Source organism: Carcharhinus amblyrhynchos, chromosome 18 (genome assembly GCF_965287045.1).
Source record: "Carcharhinus amblyrhynchos chromosome 18, sCarAmb.v2.hapA, whole genome shotgun sequence".
NCBI classification, from domain to species: domain Eukaryota; kingdom Metazoa; phylum Chordata; class Chondrichthyes; order Carcharhiniformes; family Carcharhinidae; genus Carcharhinus; species Carcharhinus amblyrhynchos.
This window is the reverse complement of record NC_137341.1, coordinates 28,591,921-28,607,371: the sequence shown is the minus strand read 5'-3', so window position 1 is coordinate 28,607,371 and position 15,451 is coordinate 28,591,921.

Sequence of the window (15,451 nt, the reverse complement as noted above, 5' to 3'; positions counted from 1 at the left end):
CTTCACCATCTCACCTCCTTTAGGACATCAAAGAATCAAATTGGTTTGATCATTAAAGGAACTTCACTTGCAATTGTTTAACCAAGAGCATTCCCATGACAGTTGCAATGCTGTTTGTTTGCTGGCAGGTTTTTAAGAAAGAATCAGAAGTCGAGCTGCAGCAATTCAGTGAAATTGACCTGAAAGACCGGCTTTAAAAAAATTGGAACCTTCAGCCAGACATTTCTGATATTTTAAAGCTGGTCTTTCAGGTCTGAATCTCTGGTTGCGCAGTGTGGACAAATTGAGGAATTTATTTAAAATCCATAGCCCTCACCCTCACTCTTCCATCCCCACGAAGGATGTTTAGCACCATCTGCACCCCCTTCACTCGAACCCTGCCTCATGTGGCACCTCTGAAAACCTGTGCACTCACTCCCTCAACTTCTGAGCCATTCAGAAGCCCTTTGTGTCAGCCAGGCCACTCCAATGGGAGTGGGTGAGTGGAGCTCACATACACAGCTCTACAGAAATTGTGTTGAATTGGCACTTGAGTGCTGAATATCCAACGCTAATCCCCATCCGAGTAGAAATGTGATCGAGCGCACACACCACAACATTAAAGCTTTTTCCTATTATTTTCCCTTAGCAATAAGTCAAGCTATTTTCTGGTATGTGGAGAAACAAATGAATAATAGTACTTCATTTACAAAATTAAATAGTATTTTATGTGTATAGGCAGAACACTGCAGTAGTGGTGAAAAGATTTATGTGAAAGGCAAAATACTTTGTGTTCCCAAATGCAACTGTCAGCGTGGGACCTGGTCATAACAGAACTGCAGTAATAGAGTAGAAAGCTATGAAAAACCATAAACAGTCACTGCAATAGTACGATAATCAATCAGACTTTATATATTACCCCAGTTAGGCCTGTACAACAAATCAGCCATTGCAACAGACAAAAGTGACATGATTTAATCCCCGATTCAATAAAGTGAAATGAATCAAATCAGCAGTGACAGAGCTCTGCATCCTGAGAGTACATGCTGCAATGGCTGTTCATCATACAGAATTTCATATGCAGGGATGCTCATGACCTCAAGCCCCACCCTGGCCGACTGCCTTTATTTCTCTTCTGAGAAATGCGTGAACAAGCCATGATCTGCATAAAACAAAAGCCATCCATTTTACAAGTCAACATGGGCTATTTTCCTAAAACGATTAGATGACAAACACGCATAATGCACTTAAAGAGATAATCCTTGGCAGTGAGAGCAATGACTTTGATATATGTCAAAATGATCAGTAATAATTGTTCTTCGTGAATATATTCAGGAAACGACTAAAAATAGGGCCCAATAATTTTTTTTAAAAACACTCTTAGAAAGACGTACGGCTGGAATCTTATCAGATTTGGAATCTGTGCAGTCAGAAAGGAGGGCGAACTCTCTGAATACTGACAGAACCTCATTGTTTTCTATCTAGCTATATAATTAACAGTATGTTAATGATGCAGGCCATCACTATTGTGTAAATCAGCCAACAAGTTCAGAGAACCAAGAGACAATTTGCGAGTTGCAAATCCCCATAATTTGTTGGCCAAGTTCCCCAATTCACTTTTTGCTTTGTATGAACAGTATCCCAGCTTTTGCCGTATTATTAAATATAAGAACATTCTGGTTTGGTACCGAATTCCACCAAGTCACCACTGAAAATTAAATCTGGTAATTAAAAGCATAAGTATTCTGCTAACAATGTGATCATTGTTTATGCCGTGCCAATAAAACTGATATGCCCAGAAAGGCAACTATTTAGTCCGGTTATAGGCATTGCCAATCTCAGGTGACTGGCTGTGTGGAGTTTGCACGTTATCCCTGTATCTGCGTGGGTTTCCTCTGGGTGCTCTGGTTTCCCCCTACAGTCCAAAGTTATGCAGGTTAGGGGATTGGGCCATGCTAAATGGCCGCTTAGTATCAGGGGGGATTAGCAAGGTAAATATGCGGGGTTATGGGGTTGGGCTTGGATGGGATTGTTGCCGGTGCCAGCTTGATGGGTCAAATGGCCTTATTCTGCACTATAGGGATTCTATGGTTGCTGCAGGTACGCAGAGCCCTGACTAAATAGTTAGTAGAAACTGAGGCACAGATTTTCTGCTTCCGTTCACGGCAGATAGTTTCTATCTCAGGAGCAGAAAATATTGTAAGAACTGTAAAGTTGCATTTTACGTGAGCGTAAATGTGTCACCGCATTGTCGCCTCCCCATGTTAATGATGGGGTTCATTTCCCAAGATTCAATATCAGTGACATTACCATATTGTAAACAGGCCCCTGCACCAGAATCATCCCACCCCTTCAGAAAATCCACCCATGGCCGCATAATAGCTGAACGGTGCCAGATCAGTCATGATCTTATTGAATGGTGCAGCAGGCTCAAGAGGCTGACTATTCCTGCTCCTACTCCTTATGTTCTCCTGTTACAAAAGCAAATAGATCAATCGGGGGAAGAGTCAGAGGCAATTACAGTCTTATTTTGGTGTAGACTACACCTCTCATCAGATTGAGAGAGCCAAGCAGGAGATTCAGTCAACCACACCTGCACATCAAGCAGAGGAGATTCATTGTTCACTGCATGGGATGTGGGTGGGGTTCAATCTCGGTTTGGAATTCATTAAGGAAAAGCAGCTGGGGAATTTGCTTTAGTTTGTAGCTCATGAAAACAATCTGCAGTGGTCCTCACGAAGCCTTGTGGCGAAAAACAGTCAGTGGCATTAGCTTGGAAAGTTGTGGGAAGGCACTTGGCGTCTGCTGGCAATGAAAGCTGAGTTGAATCACCCACAATAGTGAGGCTGGTAAAAAGATGGGGTAACACATAGCCAAAAGAGCTAATTGAAGGACCACCAAAGGAATTTAGGGGATTGCTAGAATATTGAGAAGAATTAAAGTGAATTGCAGTGGATTGTGACATTACTTTGATTTGTTCTCTGGAGGATTACAACATTACAGCAACCTTCAAGGTTGTTGTAATGCTTAAGGAAATTCTTGGGGGGAATAAAAAACAAAAACTGAGTTAATAATATCCGTAGTTGTAAACAATAGTGTTATTAATAATGCTTGTTCTGTTCAATTCTTTTATCAGTTAACAAATGTTGATTTTGTTTAAGAATGGGAAATCTTGTGGTATTGTTCTGTTGGTTCATTGCTGGGTGTTCAGATTTCTCCTTTAAATGTTAGCAGTCCTAAACTGGAGTGTATCACCATGTATTGACTGACAGCCAAACTGAGTAGAGTCCTTAGTTTTTGTTTAGAACTTGCCTCAGGCTCTTTCCAAGCTGCAGAAGGTGACATCAGTCAGGCAGCAGTCCATGCCCGCATCAAACAGGTCACTGATGGCCTCTTTGCAAAGTCCAACAATTTTTATCTAATTCCCCATGGGCTGCAGCTTGCAGCAGGAAATGGCTGCGGGCTTTGCTGCCATTACAAGCTTCCCACAGGTTCACTCTGTGATTGACAGTACCCATATAGCCATGAGAAAGCCTCCCAATCAACCACAGCCTTTACAAATAAGAAATGCTCCAGTTCAGCTGCCGAGTGATCACCACCAGGGAATCATACAGGTCCAGGCCTGGGTTTCTTGGCAGCTGTCACAACACTGTGTTGTCAGTCCAGCATCTCCCCATGATTTGACCTGGCCAAGGTCATCAAAAGCTGTGGCACATTTATTACCCACTATACACATGGCTTATAACGCTTCCACATTACCGGCTTTCATCCTCAGAATGAAAAGTTATGAGATCACAAGAACCACAAGCATACCATCAGAGCCACAGCAATGTGCTTGACTCTTAAATGCCCTCCAAAATGACCTAGCAAGCCACTGAGTTGTACCAAACTACTAAAAATTCTAAAAGGAATGCAGCTGGACTGACCACCCAACATTGATTTAGGTACTGGGAAGTATAACAATAACCCATCCTTTCTGTCCTCCTTACTAACATCTGGGGGCTTATGCCAAAATTGGGAGAACTGTCTCACAGACTAGTCAAACAACAGTCTGATATAGTCATTCTCACAGAATCATACCTTACACATAATGACCCATCATTCCTGTAAGGAATTTAGGGGATTGCTGGAATATCATCATCCCTGTAAGAATGAACTAAGTTTATCCAACCTCTCCTCATAACTAATACCCTCCAGACCAGGCACCCCCTTCTATACTCTCTCCAAAGCATCCACATCCTCATGGTAATGTGGTAACAAGAATTGGACATAATATTCCAAATGAGGCCTAACTAAAATTCTGTGCAGCTGCAGCATGACCTGCCAATTTTTAAACTCAATGTTCCGACCAATGTCTTCTTGACTACCTTATCCACCTGCATTGCCACTTTCCATGATCAGTGGACATGTTTGCTGAGGTCACTGCCTGTCAATGCTCCTAAGAGTTCTCCATTTACTGTATAATTCCTACATGCATTGGACCTTCCAAAATGCATTACCTTTTTTCTGTGTTGCATCGTATGGGATACGGCATGTAACAGTGACCCATTACAGTCTGGCTGGTGAATACAGCCAAGGATATCCAAGGCACGAGCCTAATCTGATGAAAAAGGACAGTTGAAGAAATTCCTATGGCTTGTGATGACACATTCTGTGGAAGGTCCAATGCGTGTAGGAACGGGATGGTTAAATGCTCAGTGGGGAGCGGAGTTAAAAGCCTAAAGGGCATGAGATGAGATATAAGATTGTAGATAAAACACAGGAAAAACAAATCCACACATTGGATTTCCCCTGAACTTAAGGCTAAGTGGCACAGATGGCTATAAAACATTGAAATAACACCAAAAGTAAAAGCCCTCTCAGGAGTTTGGCTCTTAATACAGTATCATCAAGTTAATAAGACCTTGGGGACCCCTCATTATTTTGACATACTTTTCATCTCTACAAGGAACTGAAATAATAATCAGAGTTCTAATGGAATGTCCAGATCAGAACAAGTTATATATTAGAAAGGGAGGGACAGCAGATTCATTCTATTATTTTCTGTTTAACAGTTGTTAAGAGACCGGCTGGTGACCTGCGATATTTTCTGTATTCACAAATGGCTTCTAACCTTGCACTTTGTTGTACCCAATGCTGAAATAAATATCCAGATGGGAACAAATTGGACGGTAATGAAGACTAGGGAATGTGAACAGCTTTCTGTCCATTCAATCGTATTCTCAGCATGCAGTCTTTGCTGATGGAACTATAGAAATAATACAGCACAGCCATTCAGTCCATCTTGTTCTTCCCAACCCAAAGACACCCAGGTGCAATTTCTAATCCCATCTTCCTGCCCATAGCCCTGCAGCTGACAGCACTGCCACATCCAATTTATTGGGTAGGAAGGCGACACAAATATCTCCAACTTGAATGATGGGGAGCTCAACACACCAGTGCAACAGATAAAGCTGAAGCATTCACAACAGTCTTCAGCCAGAGCTGCCAAGTGAATGATCCAACTCAGTCTCCTCCAAAGGTTCCCAGCATGACAGATGTCAGTCTTCAGCCAATTCAATTCACTCCACTTGATATCGATAAATGGCTGAAGGCACTGGATACTGCAAAGGCTATGGGTCCTGACAATATTCCAGCAACTGTACTGAAGACTTGTGCTCTAGAACTTGCTGCACCCCTAGCCAATCTGTTCTAGTACAGCTACAACACTGGCACCTACCCAGCAATGTGGAAAATAGTCCAAATACATCCCGTACAAAAGAAACAGGACAAATCCCACCTGACTGATTACTGCCCCATCAGTCTACTTTCTATCATCAGTAAAGATGGAAGGGGGTCATCAACAGTGCTATAAGCAGCACCTGTTCAGCAATAACCTGCTCAGTAAGCCCATTTTGGGTTTTGCCAGGGTCATTCGGTTCCTGACCCCTTTACAGCCTTCGTTCAAAAATGGGTAAAAATGCTGAACTCCAGAGGTGAGGTGAGAGTGACTATACTTGCTTGTCATCATCTCTTCTGGTTCTCTTTTGGATGGAATATTAGAGTCACGGGCAGGCAGGAGGTGAACAATGCAAATATAGCTGACTGAAACCAGACATGCAGTCATCAATGCCCCTGTGGTACACACGCTCAAAACTGTGACACTTGCTAGTTAAACTGGGGAGACTGCAGAAGGCTGATACATCCTCTGAGGCCATCTATTATATTTTCTTTCAAAGAAAAGGTGATTCACAAAGCTTAAGTTTAAAATTTATTAATTGGAGTAAAGTTAAAGTTTATTTTTTAATCACAAGTCGGCTTATGTTCACACTGTAATGAAATTACTGTAAAAGTCCCATAGTCACTACGCTCTGGCACCTGTTTCAGGTACAATAAGGGGCAATTTAGCATGGCTAATCCATCTAACCCGCACGTATTTGGATTATGGGAGGAAACCTGAGCACTCATATTTATAGTCAGGGACTGGCAGCAGAGTGGCACAATGGGTTAGCACTGCTGCCTCACAGTAGTTAGCACTGCTGTCTCACAGTGGTTAGCACTGCTGCCTCACAGTGGTTAGTAGAGACGGGTACAATTTTGTCTTTTAAAAAGCATTTAGATAGTTACATGGGTAAGAGAGTGTAGAGGGATATGGGCCAAATGGGAGCAATTGGGATAGCTTAATGATAAAAGCTAGGCAACATGGACAAGTTGGGCTGAAGGGCCTGTTCCCATGCTGTAAACGTCTATGACTTCTAGGATCTCTATGACCACTCAGAGGAAACCCACGCAGACACAAGGAGAATGTGCAAACTCCACACAGACAGTGACCAAAGCTGGGAATCGAACCCAAGTCTGTGGAGCTGTGAGGCAGCAGTTCCACCATGCCAACCCTATCTCACTGTGCAGCCACAATGTCATAAGCAGGCTTATATTAACACCACAATGAAGTTACTGTGAAAACCCCCTAGTTGTCACACTCCAGCGCCTGTTTGGGTACTCCGAGGGAGAATTTAACAAGATAAAATTCTCAATAATTTTCACACCAAATGTGCTTTCCCTCATCGTCCTATTAACTGAAAGGATTTCACCATGACAAACGGTTCTACCCTGGGAAACATTGAAATTTTCTTCCAAATAAAATTCTTTTGAACAACTTCTTTTTAAACACTTTAAAATGTAACAAAATGCAATTATTGAAATATTTGAATCAAGGGATGAAAATGGTGACTATCTCCTAGTAAAGCAATGGCACCTCCGACTTGTTTTGAGTGTGGCTGAGGGGATGATGTGCTCCCTGAATAGCCACAATGTAAGTGGTTTCCTGTGCAGTATCTCTCTCCTCCTCCACTCTCTTTTGGAAGCTGTTGGTACTTTGAGGTGTCTTCCATGCCTACCACCATGTCATCTTGTCCTTTATCCAAGAGACATCCCCACAAGGTCACTGATGACTGTGGTCAGACTATTTTGAAAAACAACGGCAGTGGCATGAGATCAGTAAAAGGTTCGGCATTGCAGAAAGGTGAGTTTTCCAGAATGATAAAACACATCCAAAGTGCCCAGAAATGAACACCAAGCAGAAACAGGAAACCTGCAGCCAACCTTGCAGTGCTGCATAGTACCTTCAAATATCATTAGCAAGAAGGCCTTCATGACAGTTAGTGTCCTTATGTTGTGGATAGGCAGCAATGGGCATTCAAAACAGTGGGTTTTGAAGTAATGGGCATTCAAAACTTGAAAAGTGACCTGCAAAACTTGAAGAACCTTATTTAATAATTATTCCACAGAGTGCTCCTATCATTACTGTGTCTATCAGAACCAGTCAATTATCCATTCTCCAAAATCCTCAGGGTCCATTGCATTTTGGATTTCAGATTATTGCGGTTTTAAATTATTGCATATGAACTTGCATTACAATAGCCTAAGCTTGATATGGTCTAAAGTGAATAAAATGACTAGATGGCACAATGGTTAGCACTGCTACCTCACAGCACTAGCGAGCTGGGTTCAATTCCCGGCCTGTGTCACTGTCTGTGTAGAGTTTGCACTTTCTTCCTGTGTCTGCGTGGGTTTCCTCCGGGTGCTCTAGTTTCATTTCACGGTCCAAAGTGAATTGGCCATGCCAAATTGCCTCTAGTACCCAAAGATGTGTAGGTTAAGGGGATTGCCCTTGGTAAATGTGCAGGGTTATGGGGATTGGATGGCAGTTTGGAGCGGAAGGCCTGGGTGGGATGCACTTTCAGAATTTTTGACATGTTCACCACAAAAATCAAAGTTATTACCTTTTAAGAATCAATCCAATGTTTCAAGTCTATCTTGTCTGTGTTTTTTTTAAATCAACATTTATTGTGGTTGTTAAAAGTCTTTGATTAGATTTGATTTGATTGATTATTGTCACATATATTAGTATATAGTGAAAAGTATTGTTTCTTGCACACTATACAGACAAAGCATACCATTCATAGAGAAGAAAAGGGGAGAGTGCAGAATGTAGTGTTACGGTCATCGCCAGGGTATAGCGAAAGGTCAACTTAATGCAAGGTAGGCCTATTCAAAAGTCTGATGGCAGCAGAGAAGAAGCTGTCCTTGAGATGGTTGGTAAATGACCTCAGACTTTTGTATCTTTTTCCTGATGCAAGAAGATGGAAGAGAGTATGTCCAGGCTGTGTGGGGTCCTTAATTATGCTGGCTGCCTTTCTGAGGTGGTGGAAAGTGTAGTCAATGAGTGGGAGGCTGGCTTGTTGAAGGACTGAAGGACCATTTGTAGTTTCTTGCAGCTTTGGACAGAGCAAAAGCCATACCAAGCTTCCAACAGAACCATCAGCAACAAGAGAAACACTAGCTGCCTGCTTTTCAGCCACATTCCTCTCCAAAGAGCTGAAGGAGCGGGATACTGAAATCTAACTGTCAGGACGTGAAACCCCACACAAGGCTACAAGCATGGGATCAGATCCCTAAACATGACTAAGCACCTTAGGAGGTTCATGCTCTCATGGCTGGTCCTGCTGATAACTGCAGCCTCCTGGAACAAAACTTCTTTCTCTATGGACAAGGTGGGCACGCATTGCCAATGGTAATAAGATACCTGTCACTGGAGGGCCACACCTCTGGATCTCAACCCCATTGCTGAGTTTTGCTCTTGCAAGGAGAGAAAGCAGAGAGGTCTGAGTGTTCCTAATGGGCTGGAAAGAATAGAATACTTGAGGAGGTGTCAGTGTGAGACAGCAAAAGGTAGGGGCAACTTTGAGAGTGAGTTGAATGTTCAGATGAGGTTGTGAGGAGATGCCTGAAGAGAGAGGAGGGGGCACAGCCTCAAGATAAAGGGGGGGGCGGTTTAGAACGGAGTTGAGGAGGAACTTCTTCACTCAAAGGGTGGTGAATCTCTGGAATTCTCTGCCTGTTGAAGTGGTGGAGGCTGCCTCACTAAATATTTTTAAGACGCGGGTTGATGGGTTTTTGATAAGAGGGGATTAAGGGTTATGGGGAGAGGGCGGGAATGTGGAACTGAGCCAAGACAGATCGGCCATGATCTTATTGAATGGTGGAGCAGGCTCGAAGGGCTAGTTGGCCTACTCCTGCTCCTATTTCTTATGTTCTTATGTTCTTATGAATGTTAGTATGTTAGGCAGGAAAATGTTGTTAAGGTCAAAATGATGGTTTTGACATCTGAAAGTGTTACATTCTCAAGTGTGAAAGATTACACTGCTGTTGCAGACATTTTCACCATTGTCCATCTCTTTGTCTGGAGAAGTTTGTGTTTCCTCCTGTCCTTAGGGGAGCTCATGTCACTGCAGTTCCTCAGCTCCCGAGTGGGACATTCAGGTGGGAGTGACAGATCTGGGGAACTGCCTTTGTGGGTTTTCTCACTATTCCAGTGGCTGCTGCAACCTCAAAATCCCAAGTGTTGGTGAGTTTAGAATGGGCTGGACATCTCACCCATCTTCACTTTTTGGCTGGGGAAGCTGAGGGCGGGAAGCTAATGCGGTGGATCACACACAGATCAATGGCGAAGGCTGCCATTTCAAAAATTGGATCCCATCATTCCAACAAGGACAGATTTCCAGGGTGGTACCGTGATTAGCACTGCTTCCTCACAGTGCCTGGGACCCACGTTTGATTCTTGGCCTGGGTCACTGTCTGTGCGGAGTCTGCATGGGTTTCTTCCGGGTGCTCCAGTTTTCTCCCACACTCCGAAAGATGTGCTGGTTAGGTGCAATGTCCATGCTAAATTCTCCCCCACAGTGCACCCAAACAGGCGCCGGAGTGTGGTGACTAGGGGATTTTTCACAGTGACTTCATTGCAGTGTTAACGTAAGCCTACTTGTGACACTAGTAAGTAAACTAAACTTCCATAAAATCCCACCCATGGCTTTTTCCCAAGGATGTTGTCCCATGTTACGTGCAACATCCCACCATTCATGCTGCCCCAAATATCTCCCCATCATTGTAAGCGTTATGTTGTTGTCAGTTTGCCATTATTGAAGTTTTTTAAATGATCCATAGAAAATCACGTCGCACTTCTCAGTCTCAAGGGAAAACAGCACCTACTTTCAGTTGCCAAACAGCCTCTAAAGGGCTGCAAATAGGATCCAGGAGGCATGTACAAACATCCAATGTGAGGCATAGCAACATGTGCATGTAAATTAAATGGGAACCATGAAGACATCTTTGCTTTAGTGAAGTATTGTATCCACCAATTGTTGCAACCACAATGGCAACCTCAAAAAAGGCAAAGGACCCACACTGTCTCTGGCTTGCAAATTGATTGTGGCTCCTAATTAATAATAATCTGGTTTCTTCAGGCTGCTGTGAGAGATGAAAGCAACATCTTGCAGTCTGCAGTGTGCTGCTGCAATTAGGGAGGTCGCTGAGGCTCTCTGTGCAAAAAGAGACAGCTTCATCTCATTTCCACTTGCCAGAAAGACGCAGGTGGAGTGAGCACAAGGGTTCTCTCAGGTTGTAGGCTTCCCCCTTGGAGCGGGCTGCCAGGGATTGCATGCATGTTGCTTTGCTTGTTCCTCATGAGAACCCTGCCATTTACTAGCACCGAATGGGATTCCATTCCCTCAGCGTGTGTTGTCGATTCCAATCTGTGCGTCACACAGGTGAAATGTCTGTCATTGTGATAGTTGCAATTCCTTAATTATGCAGCAGTCATCTGTTCCAGCAGTATTTGAGCCACCACAGCAAGTCCAAAGGAGGCCATTGTGACAAGGATTATCTCAGCCCCCTGCAGCTGAACCAGTGGGCAAGATTGCCCTCTGGCAAACTGGCACTGCGCCAATTTGTCTCTCATCCCAGGTCTTGTGCATTTGAGTCCAGGGTTTCACTATAAACACATTCCTCCTTTATCCTAGACGCTGAAAGATTCATAGCATCTGCATCTTAAGTGGCTGTGAGGGTAAGATAGAATGTGTGTCTTTTTAATCTTCACTGTCTTCCTCCTTTTCTTCCTCTGCCTGAGAGGTTCCGGTCCTTGGGTATCTGAAATGGAAAAAGGGACAAGTTTGGGTGGGGTTGTGGTGAGGGGAGAGGGGAAAAGACAATGTGCACAGGTGTCACACCTTCTGAAGCCTCTTAGTCAGATGAGATTGATAGAGGAGGGGGGAGTGGGATGAGGGAAGGTGGATTGAGAACGCAGATACCCTCACCTTCAATGGCTTAAGCACCCCAGTGATCACAACCTCATGTTGCGATGTCTCTTCTCCTCATATGGGTTAAAACATGCCTCTGATTCTTTGCTGTTGCTGTTGAGGGGAATGTGTCACTAAGTGTTGTGTAATATGCTTGAGTGGTGTGACTGCCATGGCTAAACAGCTAGTGTATACAAGCTGTGGGTTCTAGATGTGAAGCTTGCAAAGTGCTAAGGGTGGGGGCGAGCAAATGACTGTTGGAGCTGAGCTTGATCAATCAGTGTGTGGTGAAATGAGCAATGCCTGACGCTATGACACAGTGGATAAGATAAACCATTCAAAGGTGAGCTCACGCCTCTTGACAACTCATGTGAGATTATTAAACCTTTTCCAGAACTGCAACCATGTGGCAGAGGGTACAAACAATGGGAAACCTTATTGACAGTGGCAGGACTGGAAGATCCCACATTCAGCCTCCAGCACCGCAAAACACTCTATCATGGGTGAGGGGGATATCCTACCCAATGTCATTTCTTCACACTGCTTCCTCAGCCTTTGATTGGAAGTTCATTTTGTGGATGGAGGACGTCCCTCCTCCTTTCACCATCTTCCAGCAAGGACTCCAGTTTATTATTGGAAAATACCATTGAAAGTTCCCTCACTTGCAGCCACTGCTTGAGTATCAGATTTTGGGGAGGATTTTACGCCATGCTCAGCCCAAAACTGTAAAATCCCGCGAGGTGAACATACCTTCCTGTGCTCCACCCCTCGCCCGCTCCGATTCCCATGGCGGGTGGGACGGTAAAATTCTGGCCTTTTTGTTTGGGTTCTGAAAATAATTCCACTTGTTCCTTGCAGCCAGAATCTACCTCCCATTGAAAAGGTGCAAATATGCACTGGACACTCATGGTATCAGGTCCTTTGTGGGTGTCCACTACCAATGAACAGTGCAGTTACCATTGGTTGCATGTGGAAATCATTTAAAATGTATGTGGCATGAATTTAACATTGTGCATGCAGTGGTGTGAAATCGGTGAGGGTTAATCACATAGCACGATCATTGGCCTGTTTTCTGCTGTCATTCAAATCCTCCTCTTTAACTGCTGATGGACCCTTTCTTTCTTTCTTTGGGTCTTTGGGGGGTGTTATACCTGTTTACCTTCTTCATATCACAAACTTATTGTGGGGAAGGTGACCTTTAAACCTCAGTTGCATTTGGTGCACTTCAGCATACAAACAAAAAAAACAAGAAGTTACAATAGAAGCTGAACTTTGTGAATCGTCCAAATTTCACCCCTTTGATCACACATTTTAACCATTATCCATCATGTGAGTAATTCAGACTAAACATTAATTCTCCCAGCCCTCAATTGTCCCAATTTCCTTGCTAGCCCAAGGGAACCCAATCCTGAAGTTTGCTATTCCAAATTTTATGGGCCTCTTTAAATTAATTTAATTTCTATCCCCCTGATAAGAATCAGTGCGTTTAACTCTATTCTGATTGTTTCATTAAAAACTCTATGGAGCATCGTGAGTATGTGTCAGTACCTTGATTAAAAAAGATCAAATCAGTGTATGTTCCCACTCTGCTGAGCCACATTAACAGTTCCCTGTAGTGATGCTGTCAATGTGACTGACCACATCTGAGTAGTGTTCTGAGGGGCAACATGGTGGCACAGTGGTTAGCACTGCTGCCTCACAGAGCCAGGGACCTGGGTTCAATTCTAGTCTTGGGTCACTGTCAGTGTGGAGTTTGTACATTCTCCCCATGTCTGTATGGGTTTCCTCCAGGTGCTCCGGTTTCCTCCCACAGTCCAAAGATGTGCGGGCTCGGTGGATTGGCATGCTAAATTGCCCCTGTGTGTCAGAGGGACTAGTTAGGGTAAACATATGGGGTAATGGGGGTGGGGATGAGGGTGGGGGTGGCAGGGGGATTATGGTCGGTGCAAATCCAAGGGCCAAATGCCTCGTTCTGCACTGTAGGGTTCTATGATTCTTCAGCACGTTGCCATGCTGCCCCCATGTAATGTAATGATGGTTTCAGCAGTTTAGGAAACGTTTAGTGTTTATGGTGAGAACCCAACTAAAATAAAGTTCCAGAAAATGTAATAATTGCTCCCAAAAGTGGGACAATCTTTGACCAATATTATCCTCCTATGCTTTAAAAAATGCATTCTCTCTTTGAAAAATAGTGTCTATTGCAATATATAATTCTAGGAATGAAAGTATGAAAAATCGGAATATGGTTAGCTGTAAGGAAATGACATCATATGTATAATTCCTTTTCTTTAAAGCTGTGACTAGAAATGCTGCAATTGTCAATTTAAAGAACTAAATATATTTTAAACTGAAATTTCCATTACCTTTAAAAATGATGATCAAAGAAATAGTTCCAGTAGACACTGTAAATCTCAGCACTCATAAAACACTGACATCGACAAAATATAAGCAATAAATGTAACAAAGAATCTACACATTTGCTCTCTATGAAACAAAACTGCCCTAATACAGGTTCTCTTCAAAAATACACTTTATTTTTGTTTTAATGCAACATCAAACACTGCTCCATTTATTCTCATCTTGGCTATGGAAGTAAAGGTCTGTATAAATTATTTATCATAAATAAATCAAATTTACAAGGTTACTTCCTTTAACTTCTCCTGATTTTCTTATTTGATTAACAGCTTTGCTTGTCTGTAGATTGGCCTATTGTTTGATTTTTGAGATCTGAATATAAAGGCCATAATCAAGACAAGAGTGTTTTTTTGAGGTAGGATTAGGGAGGAATTGATTTCATTGCAAGCTATAACATACCTCTTTGCAAGCAAGTTCCTCACCAGAAGCTTGACTGGTTGTCAGGTTTGGCTCCCTGTCAGAAGGGGAATATACTTGAGGCCACAGTAGACTGCGTAAGGAAAATGCCACCAGATTAGTGGGCATGTTACGGAAGGGGTGCAATGCCATGGATATTAGAGCATAGTGGCCACACCCTGGGAAGGGGTGAGGGGTGAGATGCTGGAGGTAGATCACTGCTGCCTCATAGCTCCAGGGACTTGGGTGGAGTTTGCATGTTCTCCCCATGTGTACATGAGTTGCCTCTGGATGTTCTGGTTTCCTTCCACAATCCAAAGATGTGCAGATTATGTGCACTGGCCATGCTAAATTGGCCCTTCATGCCCTGGGGTGTGTAGGTTAGAGGGATTAGCAGGGTAAATATGTGAGGTTTTGGGATTAAGGCCGAGGTGGGATTGTTGTTGGTGCAGATTCAGTGGGCCAAGTGGCCTTCTTCTGCACTGTAAGGATTCTATGTTTCAGTTGTCATCGATCTCACTAATTGCACCAGTATTACTGCTATTTTGGGATCCTTGCTACATGCAGATTGTCCACTGTGTTTCCCTATATATCACAATAGTCACACTAAGTTAATATGTAATTAGCAGTGAAGTGCTTTGGGACATCCTGAAATCATAAAAGGCGATACACAAATGTGAGCCCTTCCTTTCTCTTTCCAGAGCTTTTAATTGCTACAAACATTATGGCTATGATTTCTAATTATTGCCCTCTGATTTGAATAATACACAGCCAGCAATTGGAAATAGAAAGGGTACATCGGCCATCTCATTGATGTTCAAGGATCACACGATGACAACTTTCAGAAGGGCCTATAAATAGGTAAATTAGTCTTCCTGCATGAAACTGGCTGCATAAATGTATAAAAGAGGGTCCATGGACTTCTGGGCTTGTAGAACCATTGATGATATTTTCCAGATACAAAAAGATGGAGTGCCCACCATACATTCAGTTGCATTCGAACCGGACAGTAATCCTTACAGACTGGCTACAGGTTCTCAAACAAAATG